A 21,992-nucleotide genomic window follows, 5' to 3' on the forward strand; every position below is an offset into this window, starting at 1 on the left:
AAATCATGGAACCTTACTGAATTAATTTCCCTCTCTCACCAAATCGTTTTGAGGACCTGAACAGCACATGGGCTAAACAAAACCTCCTTATCTAAAACTGAATTTAAAATTTCAGACTTTTCCACATCAGAAAACATTTGATTGCATACTCAGGCATATCTCCTCAACACTGTAGCAGTAGCGGTAGCCCTAGACACTGTACCTGCACAATCAGACACACTCCTTAAGGCATGTTTTAATATTTGAAGAAATGCTGGAAACAGTGGAATTCAGATAAGCAGTACCTTCAGGAAAAAGTGGAGCAGATAATTCTCAAAAAACTGCATAAGAAAAAACAAACTTTCACATCAGTCTGAAATTTAAGACTTCTATATGCCAAAGTTGAAGAAGAAAATATTATCTTACTGAATGTATTCAATACCTTTCCTTCTTTGTCCACAGGAGAAGGATTGGAACATGCCAAGAGTCTGATCCCAGATGGGGGAAGATATTTATATGACTGCAGGGCAATCCTGAGGTGGAAAAACAAATATCTGTTAGTATAAAAAACTTTGTAAAGCCTATCTGCCTTTTTCAGATCTCATCGTCATTATCAACCCTCATTTTCCCATTTTGTCAACTGTTATCATCGCTCTTTCCATTCATTGCCACTCTCCTAACTTCTTCGACATTCATGTCTCTCTTTCGCAGGTCTTCTCTTACACAACCCATCTACCTCTTTGCTGGATGCCCTTGTTTCCTCTTGCCTTCTTCCTGTCTGTCCCAAATCTTCTTCACCAGATTGTCTTTTGTTTTTATGCACATGTGCCTGAACCATTGTAATCTATCTATTCTCTTTGACTTTTTCTGCAAAATGGAGCTACTTTGGCTTCTGCTCTTCTAACTTCATTTCTTTATCTGTCCCACATTGTGCATCCTACCACTCATCTCATGCACTTCATCTCCATCACTTCTAGCTTCCTCAACTGCTTCTGCCTTTATTGCCCAGGTTTCTATATTATGCAGTAGTATGGGTCCCACTACTGTTTTGTACCCTTTGCTTTTTAACTTCTTTGTCATTCTTCTTTAATGCATCACACCTGACTCTCTGTGCCAGTTGGCTACAGCTCCTTTGATTCTAGCTTTGACCTCCTCATTCAGACTTCCTTTCTCCTCAACCACCCCTTCCAGATACTTGAAGCTGTTAACTGCTCCACTATTCCTCTTCTAATTCTCAGCTTCTTCTGATCCCCTCCCATTTGCTGTCATTACAACTGTCTTATCTGTACTCAGTTTCATTTCATGTGCCTTCAGTTTTGCATTCCATTACCATATCATTTGCTGATGTTCTTGTTCAGAATCTGCCTGTAATGCCATATCATGTGCATACAGCAACTATATTGATCTAATCCCTCCAACCTGTTTGCCAATGTAGTCAATCACCAGTATGAACAGCAGTGGACTCAGAGGTGATCCCTGATGCACACCCACTCCCACAGGGAACCCCTCTGTAGGACCGAGCACTGGTCATACTTGAGTCACTGGGTCCTTGTACATAGCTTGCACTAATTCTACCAATGTTTCTGGGACTTCAGGCCACCACAGGACTCAGCATTCTTGGTACCTTATTATATCTTTTCCCCAAATCTAGGAATGACCAGCTGGACTCTTTCCTCATTTCTAGTTTCTTCTCAGGTATCTGTCTCACCGCAAACATCTGGTCAGTTATGCTGCATCCTGTTCTGAATTGTTCATCTCCCATCTTAGTTTCTGCTACTCTGCATATTTGTTTTACCAATCATCTCTCCCAAATTTTCATGCAATGTGACAGGAGTTTGATGCCTCTGTACTGCCCACACTTGTGAAAGTCCCCTTTGTTCTTGAACCCCAGCACTGGTATGCTTATTTTCTACACATCTGGGATACACCTTTCTCTCCATACTGCTATGAGTACCCTTAGGAGCCATTTCTCCCATATCTCATCCAACATCTTTATCATATCTGCTGTAACCTCATCAGAGCCTGCTGCTTTCCCTGACTTCATTTTCCTTAGTGCTGTTCTTACTTCCTCTGTGGGGGGCTCCTCCTCTTCTCTCAGTGTAAGGCTATGTCTGAAGCATTACAGCATTACAGCTTCTGTATTTATTTTTTTTTTGTTGTTCAGAAGCTGCTGGAAGTATTCCTTCCATCTGCCTTTGATGTCCTGTGAACTGGTGAGCAAGTGGTTGATGGCATTCTTTATGAAGGGTGTCTGACTATCTTGTTTGTCATTTTGTCTTTGCCTTGGATCCTGATATAGTTTCTTTGTACCATCTGCTGAGTTACTTTAAAGAAGCTAGCTTGTTCTTTGCTATTACAACTCCTTTCTTAGCCTGCTTGTCAGCCAACCAGTATTCATTCCTACCCTGGACTGTCTTTTCTCTCTCCTACTTTTTTCCTGTACTAATTTTTTATGACTTTCTGTACTTCTGCATTCCACCACCAGCTCTCCTTATGTACCTTATTTCCATGCCTGGCTTGGCCGCATATCTGTTCTGTAGTCCTCACATATGCTGGTTTGAGGCACTGTCATTCATCTTCAACTGCAACTATTTCCTCTTATTCCTAAGGTGCTATAACCCTGAATAATTCCTTAAACTCTTGTGCGTTCTCTGTAGTCAACTTCCAAGTCTTCAGCCTGGTGGTCTCTGTTAACCTTAGAACCTTCTCTGACCACTGCTCGCAGCTGACTGCAGCAACCAGTGTTTTATGCTGTGGGATGACTGTTTCACTGAGGATGACTTTGCAATCACTGAGTCTAGCCCACTGTCCCTTCCTTACGATGAGGAAGTCTACCTGAGTTGCATGTTGGCCACTCTTCTATGTGATCCTGTGACTGTCTCTCTTTCTGAACCATGTGTTGGCGAATATCAAGTCATTTGCCAGACAAAAGTCTAGAATGGCCTCTCCTTCTTTATTCCTGTTGCCCCACTCATGTTCTGCCTGTCCCAATATGTGCATTCAGGTCACCCATTATCAACATTGATTCTTGTTATCCTGTTTATCTAGTAGGTTGTGCACCTGGTGTCTGAATGCATGCTTTTTCAGGGACGGTGGAAGCATTTTGGGGGCCCCCATCAAGTTTCAACTTAGGGGCCCTAGCCAGGAGGATGTAAGGTGTAACCATGTTACTGCCATGCTCCCTTCCCTGTCAAGGTCCTCCTAGCACCCCTTTAATGATCACTGTATAAACTGTTAGTACACAATAGACCATTACAAAGACTTGTAGTGACAATATTATTGCATCAAGTACACACACTGACTGTCATTTGTTACATTACAAGCCTCGATACCACAGTAAGGTAGCCACTCAAGAGGTATATGCACATGCTGTCTGGCATTTTATAGCAATGTAACATTATGACAAGCCTCTGTATCACAACAAGGTAGCCAGTCTCACTGAGGTAAACACAGCGACTGGCATTTAGTAGCAATGTTGTATTATGACATGCCTCTGTACCACATCAAGGTAGCCAGTCCCGCAGAGGTACACAAATACACCCACACAGACTCCCATACACAGTACAGAGAAACTCACGCAAGACAGACAGCACTGCAACATAACTGAACACAGACAGCTACTCACAGGACAGAGACATCCACAGCAAAGTACAACAACAAAACTGAGCAGAGACACCCACAAAAGATGAATACAGTACTACAGCAAGACTGAAAAGAGACAGCCACAAAAGACAAAGACAGCATTACAACAAGACCAAATGCATAAAATGAATTAGTCAGACTGACTCCACCACACAAGACAATTGCAGACTCGCAGAACAGTCAGACTGCAGATACACACAAAACAATCATATAGAAGAGACTACAGACATACAAGACATACAGAAGACAGCCCTGGGGAATTACAGACTCTGTTTTGAAGAAAAGTATTTTTTTTTTCTGATGGGCAGACCAAAAATGTCTGAGAGAATCTGGACTTTCTGCAGTATTGCCCCCCCCCCCCCCAATATCTCTCAACCTTCTACCACAAGAAAACTGGACAAAGCCAAAATCATGTTAGGATAAAGGTGTAAAGTCAAGTACACATTTTAAATACTGCTTTTACAAACAGAAAGTTATGGACATTTGGCCATATTCCCCACTGCATCCCCCCCCCACCTACCTCTCAACCACATAGCACAAAAAAGTTGTACAACTGCTAAATGTAAAGGCAATGATGAGACAAAGACAAACTCAGGCATATTTCAAACTTAAACCTGTACATTCTGCAATATTCCAGCACAACCTCCACCTCTCAGCTGCTTGGCACAAGAAATCTGTTCAATGCTATAGGTAATGTTAGGACAAAGGCATATAATCAAGGACATTTCACACACAAAACTCTGGCCATTTGGCAATAGTCTCATAGTCTCCACCTCTCAACCTCACAGCATAAGAATTCTGGACAGTAACCAAAATAACGACAGGACAAACGTGTACAATCAGGGACACATTCTCAAGAATGCTTTTAGGCAGACAGATGCTAGAACAAATGCTGCAGTAGTATGCATTTTCTTAAGGATTATTAAGTCTGAAGCTCAGGACAATTATTCATCAACTTCAATTTGGAATTTTTGGCTAAAAAACACTTTTGAGCGAGATGGCAAACAAAATCGGGCCATTCTGCAACATTCGTATATTCTCACAGCCCCTTGCCCCCTCCCCCCTTATTAGCATCACGCTGTCCAGAGTCAAAAACAAAGGCATAACATGAGGAAAAGCTTAAACATTGTTCTTATAAACATAACTACGCAGTGTACAACCATTTCTTTGCAGACTGTATACATAATATATACTTTAAAATCATTGCACATTTTGCTTTTCTCCCCTCCTGGAAATGTCAAACAAAATCTGGCCATTCTGCAACATTCTCATTTCACCATGTCTCCCCCCCCAACCTCTTATTACCACTGAAGATGTTAAAATTTAGCCATTCTGCAACATTTTCACAGTCCCCCCACCTCTTATTAGCACGATTCTGAGCAAAGTCAAAAATAATGGGGGAACAAATGACATTTCACATTTGTTGGGAGAACAAAAGACATTTCACATTTGTTTTGCTCCCCCTCCCCTCTTCCCTCTCTCCTTCCTTCCCTCTATAGCACAACACAAGAATTCTGGACAAAGCCAAAAATAAAGAAGAAGAAAGGCAGGGAACATTTAAATACGCAACTTCTTAACACCAGAAATCTGGACAAAACCCAAAATAATGGAGATGACAAAGGAACATAGATAGGAGCAGATTTTAAATATACTGCTCTTATAAATTTAGAAATTTGCTGAACTTAAGCTGTCTTAGGCTGCATTTTCTGAAGGATATAAAGTGTGAAACTCAAATGTATGTCATTTTTCAGTGACTTCAGTCCTCAGTGATTTGCCAGAAGCCAGAATGTTTGTGAGGAACAGATTAATAATATTTGACAAAAATCTGGACAATTGAAAGATATGCCGGCTACCCTCCTCCCCCCAAAAATAAAATAAAATAAATTAAATAAAAAATAAGAAACCTTCTTCTGTTCCATGACTGGCTGCTCACCCTGATGGCAAACAGACTGACCCACTCCCTTGACCCAAGATTTCAATTATCCTCAAAAAGCCAGTTTCAGACCATTTTAGATAATTGCTTTGCACTTAACAGGACAGTTGAAAAAGCTTATTGAAAGGCTAATCTCAGCTCATTCACTTGTCTTTTCCAGTCCAGGAACTCTGTTCTAGTCTTCTCTGGTGCATTGCGCCTATTCCACTCAGTCTCAGAAAATAGATGTTCTCTCCTCAGCAAAACTAGCAAAACGCTAGTAAAATGCTTGTTGCATGCAGATATGGAAGTGCAGCAAGCTCATTTGGACCAATCAGGATCCTTTCTAAAAAAAGCTTTCAAGGGTTGCAACCAATCTGGTCCTTAGTGGACCTGATGGATTGCATCTTTTCCTGACATCAGAAGGAAGTACTAAACCGCAATATGAACAGTGGCACTGACCTGGTGAAACCCACCTGCTGAATACAGTGGCTGCATCCCTAGGGGCCTTGACCTGCAATGAGGGATTGGAGGCTTCCCGCGGTCACAGGTTTCACAGGTGTCTGACACTAGCTATGCTCTTTTCCTCACTATCACAACCCTGCTGGGGGCATAGGCTGAGATTATTAATACTGCCCTATCATTAGGCTGGAGTCTGATTGCCATGAATCTGTCACTAATTCTGATGACATCTTTCATTGTCTTCTGAAGCTTCTCCCTCACCACAACTCCCATACTCTGATGACATCCCTGTCATCTGAAGCCTCTTCCTCACCACAACTCCCATACCATTTCTAGTATGACCCACCCCTGAGAAGGAAATTCTGGATCCCAAGGCAGGTTGCTTTGTTGCACTGCCCTTCCATCTTGTCTCCTGGATACTTAGGATGTCTAGCCTCCTCCTTACCATCATGTCATCCACTTCCAAGCTCCATCCTGTCAGTGAACCTGCACCGAGTGTAACAATTCTTGGTTCATGTTTGGCAGATTGAATGGTTTTACATCCAGGTTTGGCTCAACAGAGCTATCTCAGGTAACCCAGTCTGGTTTAAGTGGACACCAGCTGGCCAGTAGTTTATTGACGCATGGCTGCTGGGCTTTATGGTGGGTACACACCGGCCAGTAGGAGCACATACACCCCTCCCACTGTTAGCATGAGTCCCTGGTGTAGGTTGGAGTAGGCCAGGTCCTGAAACCAATTATCACAGGCAAATACCCATGCCCATTTGCCAATATTAGTCAACACGACCAACTCACCTGCAGCCATATTTTATTTTTTAACACCGTTGAATGGCTAGCCCTGCCATGGCATGCAGTCTGTGAATTGTGTTCTCCTTTTGGGATCTGAAAGTTGGGAATCAGGATTGTTACAAGCAACATTAAATACACCCTCCAAGGCTGGCACTGTTAGGGTTACCACCTTTTCAAATGTCCAAAAAGGAAACATTTTGTTAAAATATGGAATTTTTCAGGACAAGCCATACCCACAACCAGTGCAAAGTACTAAAAAGTACTGAGCTTCAATTTTTTGCCAAAATAAAAGTTCATTCTTGTAACATTTCAGTTATTTATGTTGTTTTAATTAAAATTTAGGTGTTCCACATACAAAATAATTGTGTTATACAACTACTAAAAAATTAGGAAATATTTTTTTTGTCCTAAAATCTCAGGACATTTGCCATTTTTCATTTTTTTCCACAGGACACAACTGTCCAAAAGGGGACAGGTGGTAGCCCTAGGCACTATAAGTATGGGAGTGGAATGAGGCATAACTACTTGTAATATATGAGATTTCCTCAATTCATGTAGAACATCCATTTTTCCCATAAAAAACACTTCATTCATCTTGGTTACTGTTTGAGAAAAGGAATATTCCTCCAAAAGAGGTTGTAAGGATCAAGTTTCATCTGCATTACAGATTTGGGCTTGGGAATTTGCTGCAAAAGAAGCTCTATCCTTGACTGTGTCAGAGCCCTCTGTCATGTCTTCCTCAGGAATATATCTCTGCTAACATGACTTTTAGGTAAGAATTTCTGTGCACCAGGATTAGTAACCTGCAACAATCTCCTTGCTATGGTAACAAAAAATCATCTTTTCTGACAAACACCATGTCTTCAGATGAACTACGTTTAACCTTTTGTGTTTACTTTATAGGTTTAGCTGGAGACAGACTTGGAGAAGGTACTTCTGCCCCATCAAGAGGTCACTTTCACCAGCTGTGCTGAGCAACATCTCCTGGATTGTCTCCCAGATCCAGAAGATATGGTTCTTTCATGCCCGGGTTAGATACTAGGGCAGCTAAAAAGGATGTGGCTGACCCTCAGGTAATGGTGGTTGAAAGGGCTACACCAGAGGAAGCTGAAGAGGTAAGTGATCGGTCTTAAGAATTACTGATGGTCACTGCAGAGTTACCCAGCATTGGCTGAGGGGTTAACTAAGCCCTTGGATTCAGCAAGGGCTCTTTGGTAACTTGTTTTTACTTTCTAGGTATAGTGTGAGACAGAACAACTGGATCAGGGTAAGTATCCATGCTGTGTCCAAGGAGGATGTTTTGAGTGTGGTAAGCTTCACTGGAATAAGTCAGTTGGAAGGCCGGTTGTCAAATAATGTTCACAAGCAGCACACTTACATTGACAATTGCAAATACAGTCCCAAAGGACAATAATGCATAAGCGGCACTCTAAATTCCTGTCAAAAAACTCCTGTTTCAAAATGTAGTCTGACAGAAAAAAATAACAGGTAAATTGTCAAAAAATGAACACAAGCACTGACACTACCTGACACTAAACTTTTCAATAACTTACATAATGTTTACACAAGCATTACATTTTCTCACAAAATTAGCCCTCAAAATAGCTTAGAGCTAAAAACAAGTGTCCCTGACAGGAAACTTCATATATTACAAAGATACTGTTTTTCTTAAACATGAAGTAAGGCATAAAAGCTGCAGTTAAAACATAGCATTTTTTCCCTAACAAGGCAATATTCTATGTGGAAGGATTCCCAACTGGGAGCCTATTTGCCAGAACTGAAGCTGCAGGCTGTCTGCTGCTCTTTTGTAGCTTCTGTGTTGTTTCTTCATGAGGTGGGAAGAAATTTCTGAAACAATCTTTCTTCTGACTTCTGATTTCTCACAAAAGGGCTGTCCAACCAGCAGTCAGAGTGTAGGAGTGAGATGGAAACAGAGCTTTAGGACAAAGTGACCAACCGTCCCATTTTTTCCGGGACAGTCCCATTTTGCAAGTCTGTGTCCCAGAATCCCAAACATTATCTTCGGGATGCAGAAATGTCCCGGTTTGGCCTGAAATGGTCCTGAGTAACTCACTCACAGGCTCACAGTTAGCAGATGACTGAATGAGCAACAGATTATTATGTGCAGAAAACTGTAAACATCACAGGCTGAGAGTGAGACAGCTGAATCAGTGTAGTACCATAAAAAAAAAATCTGGTTTTATTGCCATTACGTGACGTGTTCCTCTTTAAGAACAGTTGCTCACACATACACACACACACACACACACACCTAACCTCACGTCTCGTCTTGTAACTTGTTGTTCCTTCTCGACGGCCTGCCTGCACGCGATGTTAGGAAACAAATCAGCAGCTATTATACCATGACCCCCCCCATTAATATTCCAAAACGTGCATGCTGATTGGCCAGCGTGCACGTTGTAAATCGAATACTAATGGAAAAAGTTCCGGTCGCCCGGACTTTTTCCATTAGTATAAGTCTTTTTTTAAAACACTGTCTCGCTATGTTAAAAGAGTTTAACATAGCGACACAGGTTTAAAAAAAGCAACGGAGATCTCCGTTGCTTTTTTTAAAGCTGTCTCGCTATGTTAAACTCCTTTAACATAGCGACACAGTGTGTAAAAAGCAACGGAGATCTTGCTTTCTCCGTTGCTTTTAATTTTAAACCTGTCTCGCTATGTTAAATGGGTTTAACATAGCGAGACGGCTTTAAAATAAGCAACGGAGATCTCCGCTTTGCCCACCGTAAATCCCGCATTACCCACACCCAGGCATGGGTTATTGCTATAATGTTCTACTCTAGGCAGCCGAGATAAGTGGAGAAAGAAAATTAAGTTAACGTCTTCTCTTCTTGGAGTTCAGGTGTGTGTGTGTGTGTGTGTGTGTGTGTGTGTGTGTGTGTGTGTGTGTGTGTGTGTTTGTGTGTGTGTGTGTGTGTGTGTGTGTGATACCTCTCAAGTGTACCTCATTACAAGGAACGTACCTCATTTGGGGTCTTAAAAAGTTCATGTTCCTCAATGTTCCACACTGAAAGACTCTGTCACACATTCAATGTTGGGATTTTTTTAAGTGAAATCCATAGTAAATAGAAACAAATCATATTAACTTATTAAAAGATCTTCTTTGTAAGTAAAACCAGCATATTTTAACCATCTTATGGCCTTCCTAGTTGAAGTTGTTAGTAAACCATTAGTGTGTGTTCCACATTTTGCCCATTTGTTCCACATTATGAGGGCTAGTGTTCCTCATTTTGGAGTTGGAAGGTTGAGAGCTATGGTGTGTGTGTGTGTGTGTGTGTGTGTGTGTGTGTGTGTGTGTGTGTGTGTGTGTGTGTGTGTGTGTGTGTGTGTATGTGTGTGTGTGTGTGTGTGTGTGTGTGTGTATGTGTGTGCGTGAGAAAGAGAGAGAGTGTGAGGGCGATGTGTGAATGAATGGAATGCAGATATGAATGAGGAAGTTAGTGACTGTGTGTATGAGAGATCGGGAGTGTGACAGCGATGTGTGAGTGAATGAATGGAATGCAGGTATGAATGAAGTGACTGCGTGTATGAGAGATCAGGAGAGTGATAGCGATGTGTAAGTGAATGAATGGAATGTAGGTATGAATGAAGTGACTGTGTGTATGAGAGATCGGGAGTGTGATAGCGATGTGTGAGTAAATGAATGGAATGCATGTATGAATGAAGTGACTGTATGAGAGACTGGGAGAGTGACAGCGATGTGTGAGTGAATGAATGGAAGGCAGGTATGAATGAAGTGACTGTGTGTATGAGAGATCGGGAGAGTGACAGCGATGTGCAAGTGAATGGAATGGAGGTATGAATGAGGAAGTGACTGTGTGTGTATTAGAGATCGGTAGTGTGACAGCGATGTGTGAGTGAATGAATGGAATGCAGGTATGAATGAGTAAGTGACTGTGTGTATTAGAGATCGGCAGTGTGACAGCGATGTGTGAGTGAATGAATGGAATGCAGGTATGAATGAGTAAGTGACTGTGTGTATTAGAGATCGGGAGAGTGGCCAGTTGTGTGTGTGTGTGTGTGTGTGTGTGTGTGTGTGTGTGTGTGTGTGTGTGTGTGTGTGTGTGTGTGTGTGTGTGACAGAAAGTGAGGTGAGAGAAAGAGAACTGTGAAAAAACTGATGAGAAATGGATTATAGATTAACAGAAGTGAAATGTATAAGCTGGAAAGGAAAAGATAAGTTTATAAATATTTAACAATGTAAAGTAATCACACAGTTAAAACAGACATTGGATAGAAGAGATCTGAAGGTCATTTTAAAAACTTGCTCGGAGAAAAGTTTCTGCATGTTAAAAAGAATTGCTTTCAATTTTTTTGCTATGTAGACACCATTAGTTTAGTCTCCTTGTCAGTGTCTTGTGTAACGCTGTAGAAATTTGCTATAAATGGGTTTACCTTGTAGGTCTCATTAAGCAAGAGACTGGTTAGCAGAAGTGATATGAACCAGTGAGAAGAGCTTAACATATATCAATATAATATAACCATCATGAAGGTACATCTGTTACAGCAGTGTGTGGGGTGCACAGAATTAGTTGCTTAAACAAGTTCTTTACTTCACAGAAGTCCCACACCCTATCAGTAAAACAGCATACATGTTCATGTGCTGCTAGCACCATTAAATCAATCAATCAATCAATCAAGCAATCATGGGCATGGTGTACACACTGGAAAGCATTGTTACAGTTACATGAATGCCCAGTGATCAAGTTCAGACCAGGGTCAATGAAACCTGATTCCTCTAGCCCAGCAGCCCAAATCTGCTCAAATCTGAAAGTGTAGCATCAGGGGAATTGTTCATAAGAAGTGGTAATTGAAAGTTAAAATAATTAAGCTAGGGGAACAGGGATGTATGTTCCTGTAGGAGACTGTTTGAAGAAAAGCAGTTGTTTATTTACTTGTAGTGTATAAATCTCCAAGTACCATTTTAGCAAGCTGTCTACTTCAAATCAACACCACTCACTGCAAACAGCTTAATGATATGAGTTAGAATCCATTAAAATGACATAGATACTGCACTGATCACTTTTACTTGAATTATTTTTGTCATCATTTTAACAAACGAGCCATCCTTTGTATGTAGGGACCTTGTACATGCTCAATTATTTACTTCAAGAAAGTGAGTGGAACTCTGAGGTACAGTTTAACAATGCTAGTCACAAGAGGTTAGAATACTAATTTAAGACAGATTGAAGCTAACACCAAATTTATTTGTTTATTTATTTGCACTTTGTTTACTGGGAAAGTCCACTGGGCCATTCAGAGCATGTGTGAGTGAATGGAATGCTGCTGTAACTATCATGATGCTGGTTCTGTATCACAATGGAGCAGGTTGTTTCAGCATTGCTGCTACTCATTCTAACTTGTACACTTCTGCCTATAAAGACATCTCAATTTCATTGTCAGTTTTGGAATGTTCCAGTCAAATACTGATTATATTTTCGATTGTATGTAGCAACAATTTCTGAATACTGGCTAAGAAAATTGAGAAGGAGGAATAGATGCATTTTTGAAGCAGTGAAGTTTCCATTGATAAAACAAGTCATGGACTTTATGTCATTTTTGCTTAATGCTGACGTTTTTGAAATAATTACTAAATCCCATCACATCTTTAATCAGCTCCCAAAGTTATACCTCAAAGAATGCTGCTATAAGACTGTGCTGTCTTTGTGCATTACTGATGTACTCAGATATTGAAGATGAGCAAATGTAATTCTATAACTAGTAATCAGTTATGCAGTAATTGCCTGCCTTCTACTGTCTGCAGTGGTCTAGATCAGTTATTGTTTACAGGGCCTCCTACTCCATATTTCTTAGTAAAGAGAAGTTAGTGAGAATTCAGTGCCTACTACTTGCAAGCTATTGATAACATAAGGAAGCAAGTAGGATTAGAGCTTGTCACTACATTATCTATCCGCACTCACCCTTAGGATTGCATTTCTTTTATAGATAGCCTTATATAACACTATTTTTTGAGTCAGTAGTAAATCTGATTATCTTTGGAAAAGGCTGAACAGATTGCCGATAGAAACAAGCTATATCTTTAGCATCTAAAACACAGAGTATGCATCATCATTATATTACCTCTCAAGGCATGGTTCTAGACTGTAATGGTGGTATGAATGAAGTGACTGTGTGTATGAGAGATCGGGAGAATGACAGTGATGTGTGAGTGAATGGAATGTAGGTATGAATGAAGTGACTGTGTATATGAGAGATCGGGAGAGTAACAGTGATGTGTGAGTGAATGGAATGCAGGTATGAATGAAGTGACTGTGTGTATGAGAGATCGGAAGGTGTGGTGTTATGGTTGCCATGACAAAGGGCCAAGCCACCTCTCCAGCAAATTGTATTACATTATGTGCTCCACTGAAGAACTTAACAAATATTAACAACTCCTGAGGAAGGAATAATATATCTGCCAGATAAATGTTGAGAATATCTGGCATATGTGCTTATACGTGGCCATGTCACCAATGTGCAGTGTGTTAAAACAAATACTGATGTTATAACCTATTGAAAATGTTCTGCATTTTTTGTGTCCATGTCCAACGTGTGCAGTATTAAGAATACATTTACCAGAAACAAACACTGATTTCATAACCTGCTGGAGATGTTGGACTTATTTGTTTTTTTGTGACAATGTCACTGATGTTTAGAGTATTAAAATAGGACTAGCAAAACCAGATACCTATTTTTATAGCCTGCAGCACATAAATCAGTACCAATGCTTCTTTCTCTTCACATTCTTGCTCTCTGGCTCCTTTTCTATCTCATTTTTCTTTCATGCTGGGTCAAAGGATGACTTCTTTAACTCATTGCTATCAATGCTTTATTTGCAGATCCTATCATTTTTAAAAAGTGAAGTTTATAAGGCTGTGGAATTCAGTAACATTTTACTTACCTATTCCTTTATCTTCTCGATTCTCTGTACAGCCATGAGTTGTCTTGCCATAATTTACCATACACTGGCATTATTAAGTCTGAAAATATTGGTATATAATTTTAGATAACGTTAACTGCAGATTTATTTTTCAGTGTAGTTGTAGCACTTCTGAATTCTAGTCATATCAGTCCCATCATGGTGAACAATGTTTCCATTTTTGTTGTGTTACATTTAAAATTACTGCTATTATAATCTTGCTCCCCAACTATTATATATTCCTTATAAATATGACAAATAATAATTGAACAATTAACAAGCTAATGTGTTATGGACTCAAGATACGTCCCATGAATATAAACTTAGTAAGAAGAATAGGGCCAAGTTACTTCATCATTATTGGTAAAAATCGTAGAATAATTGTATTACCCCTCAAAAGAGATCATTGCACCAGTGACTGAAGACAAACTGAGGCAAAATAAAGAGAAAGTGAAGGTTCACAGAAAAATAATTTACTATGGTTCTTTTGTAGTTTTATTTCTCATAGGTGCATAGGTATTCACTAGGTTATTGGACCATAAGCCATTTTAAACCTACACAAGCTTACCCCAAATATACCAAAATATTGCAAATATGTGTCAATACCCACATGAATTCTACATTTATAATACAGGCTTATACACATCAATCTATCAAAGGCTGCCCCTGTCCATTAGGGACAGTGGTGCGAAACCAGGGGTAAATTTGCAGTTTCCCCTTCCATTGTTCTGAGTTACATTTGAATAGGGTTAGGACTATACTTTGCTTCAAATGGATGGGAAGTCTGTTTTATTGAAAGGGTTATCTTTGAGACACAATCCTGTCCCTCCATCATGTTCTGTTTATGTCACAGATGAGGTTTAAGCCCTTAAAATGGGCATTTCTGATGCTGTTTATCTGGCTGATGTGCAGCAAATCTATCAGTGTGGGATCAGAGAATAACTTGTAGGCTTGGCTTAGATCATAGATCATACGCATCGATCTGCAGTCTGTAGGGGTCCGAGTACAGGGATAGGGCTTTGAGATGGTCCGCATAGGACTTTTTCTTTACTCCCTATATTCCTTTTGTGAGTAACCTTTGTGAATGACTGAAAACTATTCTATTAGGCTCCATTCGTCATTGATGTCACTACTTGCCTTCAGACTAATAGGGACAAATGTCAACAGAATCAGGGATAAATCCAGAAATAATCAGGGACACTTTTTAAAATATCAATGCTGTTAACTTGAGATGTTAGAATAAGAAAATGCAAATTAATATACATTTTCTAAAGTAAAAGAAGTCTGAATTTATTAAGTGTAACTCACCACCATGTCTCCAAAAGTCACCTGTTTTTGGAGGGATTAAGAGGGACAGAGCTAAGATTTGTGTCAAAAGTAGTGGCAGTTGAGAGGTAATGCACTGAAGTGTTATTATTTTTTGAGTAGTACTGGACAATTGTTATGGATACCTCTGGCTTTGAGCTTGATGTTTTACCTTTCAGCTCTGTTGCAGCAATGCTGAAACAAAAGTGTGTATTTAATGATCAGCTGAAGAAGAAGTTTGAATATATTAAGAGAGGAAGAACCGAACATGATGTAACATGCACACAGTGCAGCAGTAATTTCTCAGTAGCTCACGGGGGTCGATCTAATATTAATAATCATTTGCAATCTGAAAAGCACAAGCAGACTATTACAGGCAAGGCATCCAAACGGAACCTGTTGAACTTTTTCCTCGCATAGGTCAGCAACTTCCCAGGATCTTCAGCGAGCAGCAGCGGAAGGTCTCTTTGGCTACCACACAATAAAACATAGTCACAGTTTCAGGTCAATGGATTGCACTAGCAAACTCATAAAACATCTTTATGACAAGACTTTCAGTTCAGCAAGGACAAAAACTGAAGCAACTGTAACTGATTGCATTGCTCCTTTTGCTCTGGAAGAGATTGGAAAAGATTTGGATTCCACACTGTACATTTTAATTTCTGCAGACACGTCGAACCACCAGGCAACAAAAATTCTCCCTATCATGATCCAGTATTTTGTTCCGTTGAAGGATATTCAGGTGAAGTTGCTTGATGTGCATGAATTACTGGGTGAAACTGCAGACATCTTATTGACAGTGATTACAGACACTCTTGGCAACTTTAACATGTTGCAGAAAGTCATAGCATTTTCCACAGACAACACAAATGCAAACTTTGGTGGTGCTGAGCGTTGCGAGATAAAAAATATGTATGTGAACTTGAACAAGTGTCTTGGTCGCACCAAATTGATTGGCATCAGTTGCAGCACACACATCTTACACGGCAATTCAGACTGGAGCTGACTGCTTGCTATTTGATGTTAAACACATTGTTTGCAAGATTTACCAGCATTTTTCAATTTACACAGTCAGAGTAGAGAAGCTGAAAACTTTTTGTGAATTTGCTGGTGTAGAATACAAGAAGCTTCTTGGCTGCATGAAAACAAGATGGTTAGCCCTGATGCCTGCAGTTGAACGCATTTTGCTCATTTTTGAAGGGCTGGTCATATTTTATGTCATCATCACATTGCCCAACAGTTATTCAGGCATTCTTCAAGAATTCTATGTTAGAAGCATGGATGTATTTTGTTCACTGTCAGACAAGTCATTTCAACAAATCAGTTGCAAAGATACAGTTTCAAATGAACACAGCCATGGAAGTCCAGAATGAGGTTTCAAACCTCAAGGCATCTTTGCAGGCATGAAGAGATGCAGGCTTTCTTGGAATGGAGACAAAGTGAACGCTGAACAAACTGGAGAAAGAAGGAGATGTGAAGAAGCAACAAGTCCAAGATTTTGATAGCAAAGCGGTATTGTTCTATAACACATGCATTGAGTACATTTATTTATTTATTTTATTTTATTATATATTATATTTGTTGACAGGGCTAGTCTAACTGGATATATGTCCATTTTCAGTAGAGGCCCGGGGAGAAAAGCTCCACATAAGCAAAACCTACAACTTCAGGCACAGATAAATAATTATGTAACAACTTAAGGTACAGTACTATTTTGAGCTAAAGAATACACATTTTATATAGACAAATATTATTATTAAAGGAGCAGAGGATAAGAAACAGATAGAGCAACAAACTATTTTAAAGTGGCACACAATAAGAAAGAGAGGTGAAGAAAAAACACAAATAAATGTATCAGCTCAAGGAGCAGTATTTAGCAGAGAGTTATACCATTTATCTTATAGTAGCATTGCAACTTAAGGGAAGCATGTAGTAGGAAGTATAAAGAAAGTTTATATGGATGTTTTTATGTGAAAAATAGATTACTGCTGCTAGTTAAGCAAGTACACAATTAGAAAAAGATTATGTGAGTGCAACTGTTATAAAGACTAAAAAAGTAAAGGTGAGACTACTGTCTAAGGCATGGAGAGAGTAGGAATCCAATTGCAAATGGTAATGTGGGAAGGCTACAGAGAAAGTGGTGGTAAGATTAGTCTGGGTTACTACATAGGCATAACCAGTGGTTACAAAGGTGTTGTCTGAGTTGTTTTTTGAACATTTTCACTGAGGAGAGAGATGAGAGTTCATAGGGAAGGAGGTTCCAGGATTTGCCAACAGTGTTGGTGAACAGATAGTCACCGGCCTTATTTTTGGATTTGACTGTGGATACCAGTACTTTATTGGCTGAGCGAAGGGTTGTCAAATTACTGTAGGAGGTAAGAAGGCTAGTAAGTATAGGAGAATGTTTTGGAAGAGAGAGGATCTTATGGGGGATAATAAGTTGTTTAATCTGGAGTTGAATTTGAAGTTCTAGCCATCCTAGTTGTTTTAGGCTTTGACAGTGGTGAGTTCTAAATGAGGAACCAGTAGCAAATCTGGCAATATTGTTGTAGGAGGTAGCCAGTTTGTTAAGGTTGTTTTTTGATAGGTTGGTATAGATGGGACAGGCATAGAGGAGGGTGGAAATTAGATGGGTGAGGGCAATAGTTGTTCCAGATGTTGGAGTAAGGAAGGGTTTAATCCTATAGAGGGAGCCTAATTTTCTGTTTAGTGTTTTTATTGTTGTGTTAATATCTATGTCAAAGCTAAGATTATGGTCTATTGTAACCGCTAAGAGCTTGGTAGTTGGGTCAGGAGATATAATGATACCATCACTGGATATAACTGTGAAGTGAATTGGGGGGGACCTTTGTGTGGGAGTGAAGAGTAGTAGTTTTGTTTTTTTAGGATTCAGGAGGAGGCTATGCTGTAAGAACTGTTTGGATAGTAGCCTGAAGTTGAGATGTAGAGGTAGCTGAGCATATTAGTGTGGAGTTATCAGCATATTGGATACATGTAGCTTGAGGAATGATCAGATTGAGATCATTTATGAAAATTGAGAAAAGGAGAGGGCCTAAGATAGAACCTTGAGGGACTCCTAGGGTAATAGGAAGGTGAGAGGATAGATTATTTTCCCAGAGCACATCCTGTTGCCTATTCTCAAGGTAGGATTTAAACCATCGTAAAGCCTGTATATCTAGTGAGAGAGAACCAAATATATTCAAGAGAAGTTGATGGTTGACCATGTCAAAGGCTTTTGATAGGTCAATAAAGAGTGCTGAGGATAGAGTATTGTTGTTTTGGTTATTGTTAATACAGTCAGAAAAGGATAGGAGGGCTGTGGTGGTACTATGGTGAGGCCTAAAGCCGTGCTGGCAGTTATCTAGTAAGTTACTTTTCAGTAGGTGGTCTAGTAGTTGGTGGTGGATACATTTTTCCATAATTTTAGCTAAAGGGGAGAGTAAAGCTATTGGACGGTAGTTTGAGAGTTCAGTTGAGTTGCCTCCTTTGTGGAGTGAGATAATATGGGAGACTTTCCAGCTAGATGGTATTGTTTCTTCAGTGATGGTTCTATTTATAAGGATGGAAATAGGAAAGGATATTGCTGCTGCAGCTATCTGTAGATATTCTGCTGGTAGATGGTCAGCTGAGGGGGTGCAAGGTTTTAGTTTATGAAGAAGAGTGCAGATGAGGGACGTTGGGACTGGTTGTAAATTAAATGATGGGGTTAAAGTCGAGAAGGAGGATGATAGATATATGCTAACAGGAGGTAGTGAGTTGGTGAGAGTTTGAACTGCTTCAGTAAAGAAGGTATTGAAGGCATTGGCAATATGCTTCGGACTTTCATAGTTGGATCCTGTTGGGGTGGGAGTTTTGGACTGTCCTAGATGGAGGAGTCTGTTAATGCCTGCCCAGAACTTTTGAGGTTTATATTGATGGGTTTTGCTGGTTGTTGTGATAGAAGTTCCTTTTATCTAGTAGTATAGACTTTTTGGTGACACTTCACAACTGTCTAAATGCTAGATGATCAGCAGGGTTTTTAGTTGCTCGCCATTTGGCCCAGATTTTATTTCTCTGTGTAATTTTGTGCCTTGTCTCTTTTGTTAGCCATGGAGCGGCTTTTGTTCTATTTCTAATTGAGCGGGATGGAGCATGATGGTCCAAGATTTCTAAGAATTTGGCATTAAAGTAGGATACAGCTTCATCTAATTGAAGGTATTTTAGGGCTGACCAGTCACATGCTTTCAGTTCAGTTTGGAAGTTAATAGGGTTAAAGTTTTTGTTGGACAGAATGGTTTTATATAAGGTTGGTTTATGAGTATTAATCTTTTGTCTGATTATGTAGGTCAGTGAGTAGTCACTGATATCATCAGGAAGAATTCCTGCATCATAAGAAAGGGGCTGACTGTTTATTAGTATCCAGTCTTGAGTTGTTTCTTTGTTGATGGGTTTATGGATCCTGGTGGGGGAGGTGATAGTTTGAGAAAAAACATAAAGGTTTATATGGGTAGTCCGGTTGTCTGAGATGCAGGTATTCCAGTCAATATTAAAGTCACCTAGTATAATGGTTTCTTGTGGGTAGTTGGTTGACAGCCAGGAAAGAATATTTTCCAGGATGGTTATGTTGTTACCAGGAGTGAGGTGGGCACATATTATATAGATTGAGTTGTAGGTGTTGATTTGGAGTTTAGAAATAAGGATTTCTGTTTTACTAGTAGAAGGTGGTTGCACATTTATTGGTGTTAATTGCAAATCTGCTTTGTATAGTATTGCTACATCCCCGCCCCTTTTGGTTATACAATCTAATCTCATTATACTGTATCATGGAGGGGTGATTTCATTATCCAGTGTTGCAGGTTTTAACCAGGTCTCTGTTAGGCAAAGGATGTCGAAGGAGTGGATATCTAAGAGGGCATGGAGGTGGGCAACTTTATTGTGTAGGCTCTGTATACTGAGGTGAGCTATGAGAAGGGAGTTTGATACTTTTGTGTTGCTTTGAGAAGTAGAGTGATTTTGATTGGGAGGATTAGTGGTGGTTGTAGTGTTGGGGCCAGGGTTTGGATGGATGTCACCATCTAAAAGTTTGTCATTTTTAATCCTGTGTATGATATTTAGGAATTTACAGGGTGTATATTTTGTTTTCTTGGGTTGGTCATAGTTGATGCGGACTAAATGATGAAACTTTGGTACTAAATAGGTGGGTGTTGAGGTAATATTAATGTAGTTATGGTAAGGTAGTCGGTCTGTCAAGGTTGCTTGTTTAAGGGACTGGCTGTCGTTATTCAAGGTCAGATGTTCATATTTAGTTAGTACATAGGTTATAGTTAGTAAAGGTAAGATGGCAATTAAGAGGAATAGTAGCTGATATTTGAGTCTGGGTATAGAGGTCATGGTGATAGGTTAGGTAAATAAATAAATTAGGGTAAGGTATCTTTAAGAGGAAGAGAGTGGGGAGGTACTGCAAGGTTTAGTAGTAAGTTGGGATATAGAGTTTGTAAATTGATTAAGTACTACTAGAAGTAATGAGTATCTTAAAGTGGTGAGTTTGGGTCATTAGGATGTAATGAGTAGGAGGATGAGATTGGTTGAGTAGGAGTGGGGGTGTGGCCACAGGAGGTTTATGGTTAGGACCCCTGGGGTGGTTGGGAATTGGGGGTAGGTTAGGGGAGCAGAGTGATACTGCAGGGCGAACGGAGCGGGTTCAGACAGGTAAGCGAGTAAGTCAGCAAAAACCTAACAGTAAGCAGCTAACTACATTGAAACGTGAAAACATTCAGATGATATTAATAAGCTCTCATTTGCGTTACTCAGGAAGACGCCTACTTGGAGTGAAGTCGAAGCAGCCAATGAGATGGTCTGTAACACTGTTGGAAGATGCAGCCCAGCAGGCGAAAATCGACTGTTTGATCAAACCACTTGTGTTACTAAATATGCTACTCCACAGGTGATAGAACAGTGGACACAGTCTGGTACTGAAACTGGCCAGAGATGGTTGGAAGTATTTGAACATTTCAGATCTCAGCAGATTGACTATGATGCAATATTGCAACTAGTTCAGTTTGCGTTGGTGCTGCCCGGAACCAACGCACCCATTGAGCACGTCTTTTCCTTGATGAACGATATGTGAACTGAAGCCAAAGCATAACTCACAACTGAAACTTTGAAATCCATGCTGATCACAATAGTGAACATTGACAGGCCATGCTTGGACTTCCATGAACTCATCAAATCTAACAAACGACTGCTGAAAAGCATTCACAGCACCGATAAATACAAGTGGAAGCAAAATGAACAGACAAGCCAGCCCACAGTTGCTGTTGCAACAACACAATACGTCTTTACATAGACTAGAATCATTTGACCAAATAAAAGTATTAGTTTTGAACATTTTCGCAAGTTTGTAGAGTTGAACTTTTAAATACGTGTGTTCAAAATGGGCTGTTTTGCAGATTATATACAAATTGCTGGCTTTGTTTTGACATGAGAAATAAAAGTTAAATAACCACCGTGTGAATTTAGTGTTGCAAGGCATGTTCTGCATGTAGGGCGGAGGGACAAGTGTAGGGCTGTAGGCCTATAAGTAGGCTGCAGCTTAAGTGTCCCAGTTTAGGTCCTGTGAGAAAATAGTCATCTTGCTTTAGGAAGCTGGCTAGATGTCACCTGGGCAGGACACAACCCATACAGCCTACAGGCTGCTTTAGCAGTGGGAATGATGAACATCATTGGTTAAGTAACAGTATGCAGTAAGTCAGGTTCGAGGAGGGGTTACATGTTTGTCTCAGTGGGAGATAACACTGAGGAACCACATGGCTCTTTACTGCAGCAACTTCTCACTGGACTATTGCTAAATAAACATAAAACTGAGAAAAAGAACACTGGATTATCAAACCTGCTAATGACTGCAAAGTGGGTAACAAATTACCTCAATAAAAGATGCTGAAGCTTTCCAGTATCATTTACATAAATACATATCTGGTGAAGGAG

This window comes from Protopterus annectens, chromosome 17.part0 (genome assembly GCF_019279795.1).
Source record: "Protopterus annectens isolate FY-2018-M chromosome 17.part0, PAN1.0, whole genome shotgun sequence".
NCBI lineage: Eukaryota > Metazoa > Chordata > Ceratodontiformes > Protopteridae > Protopterus > Protopterus annectens.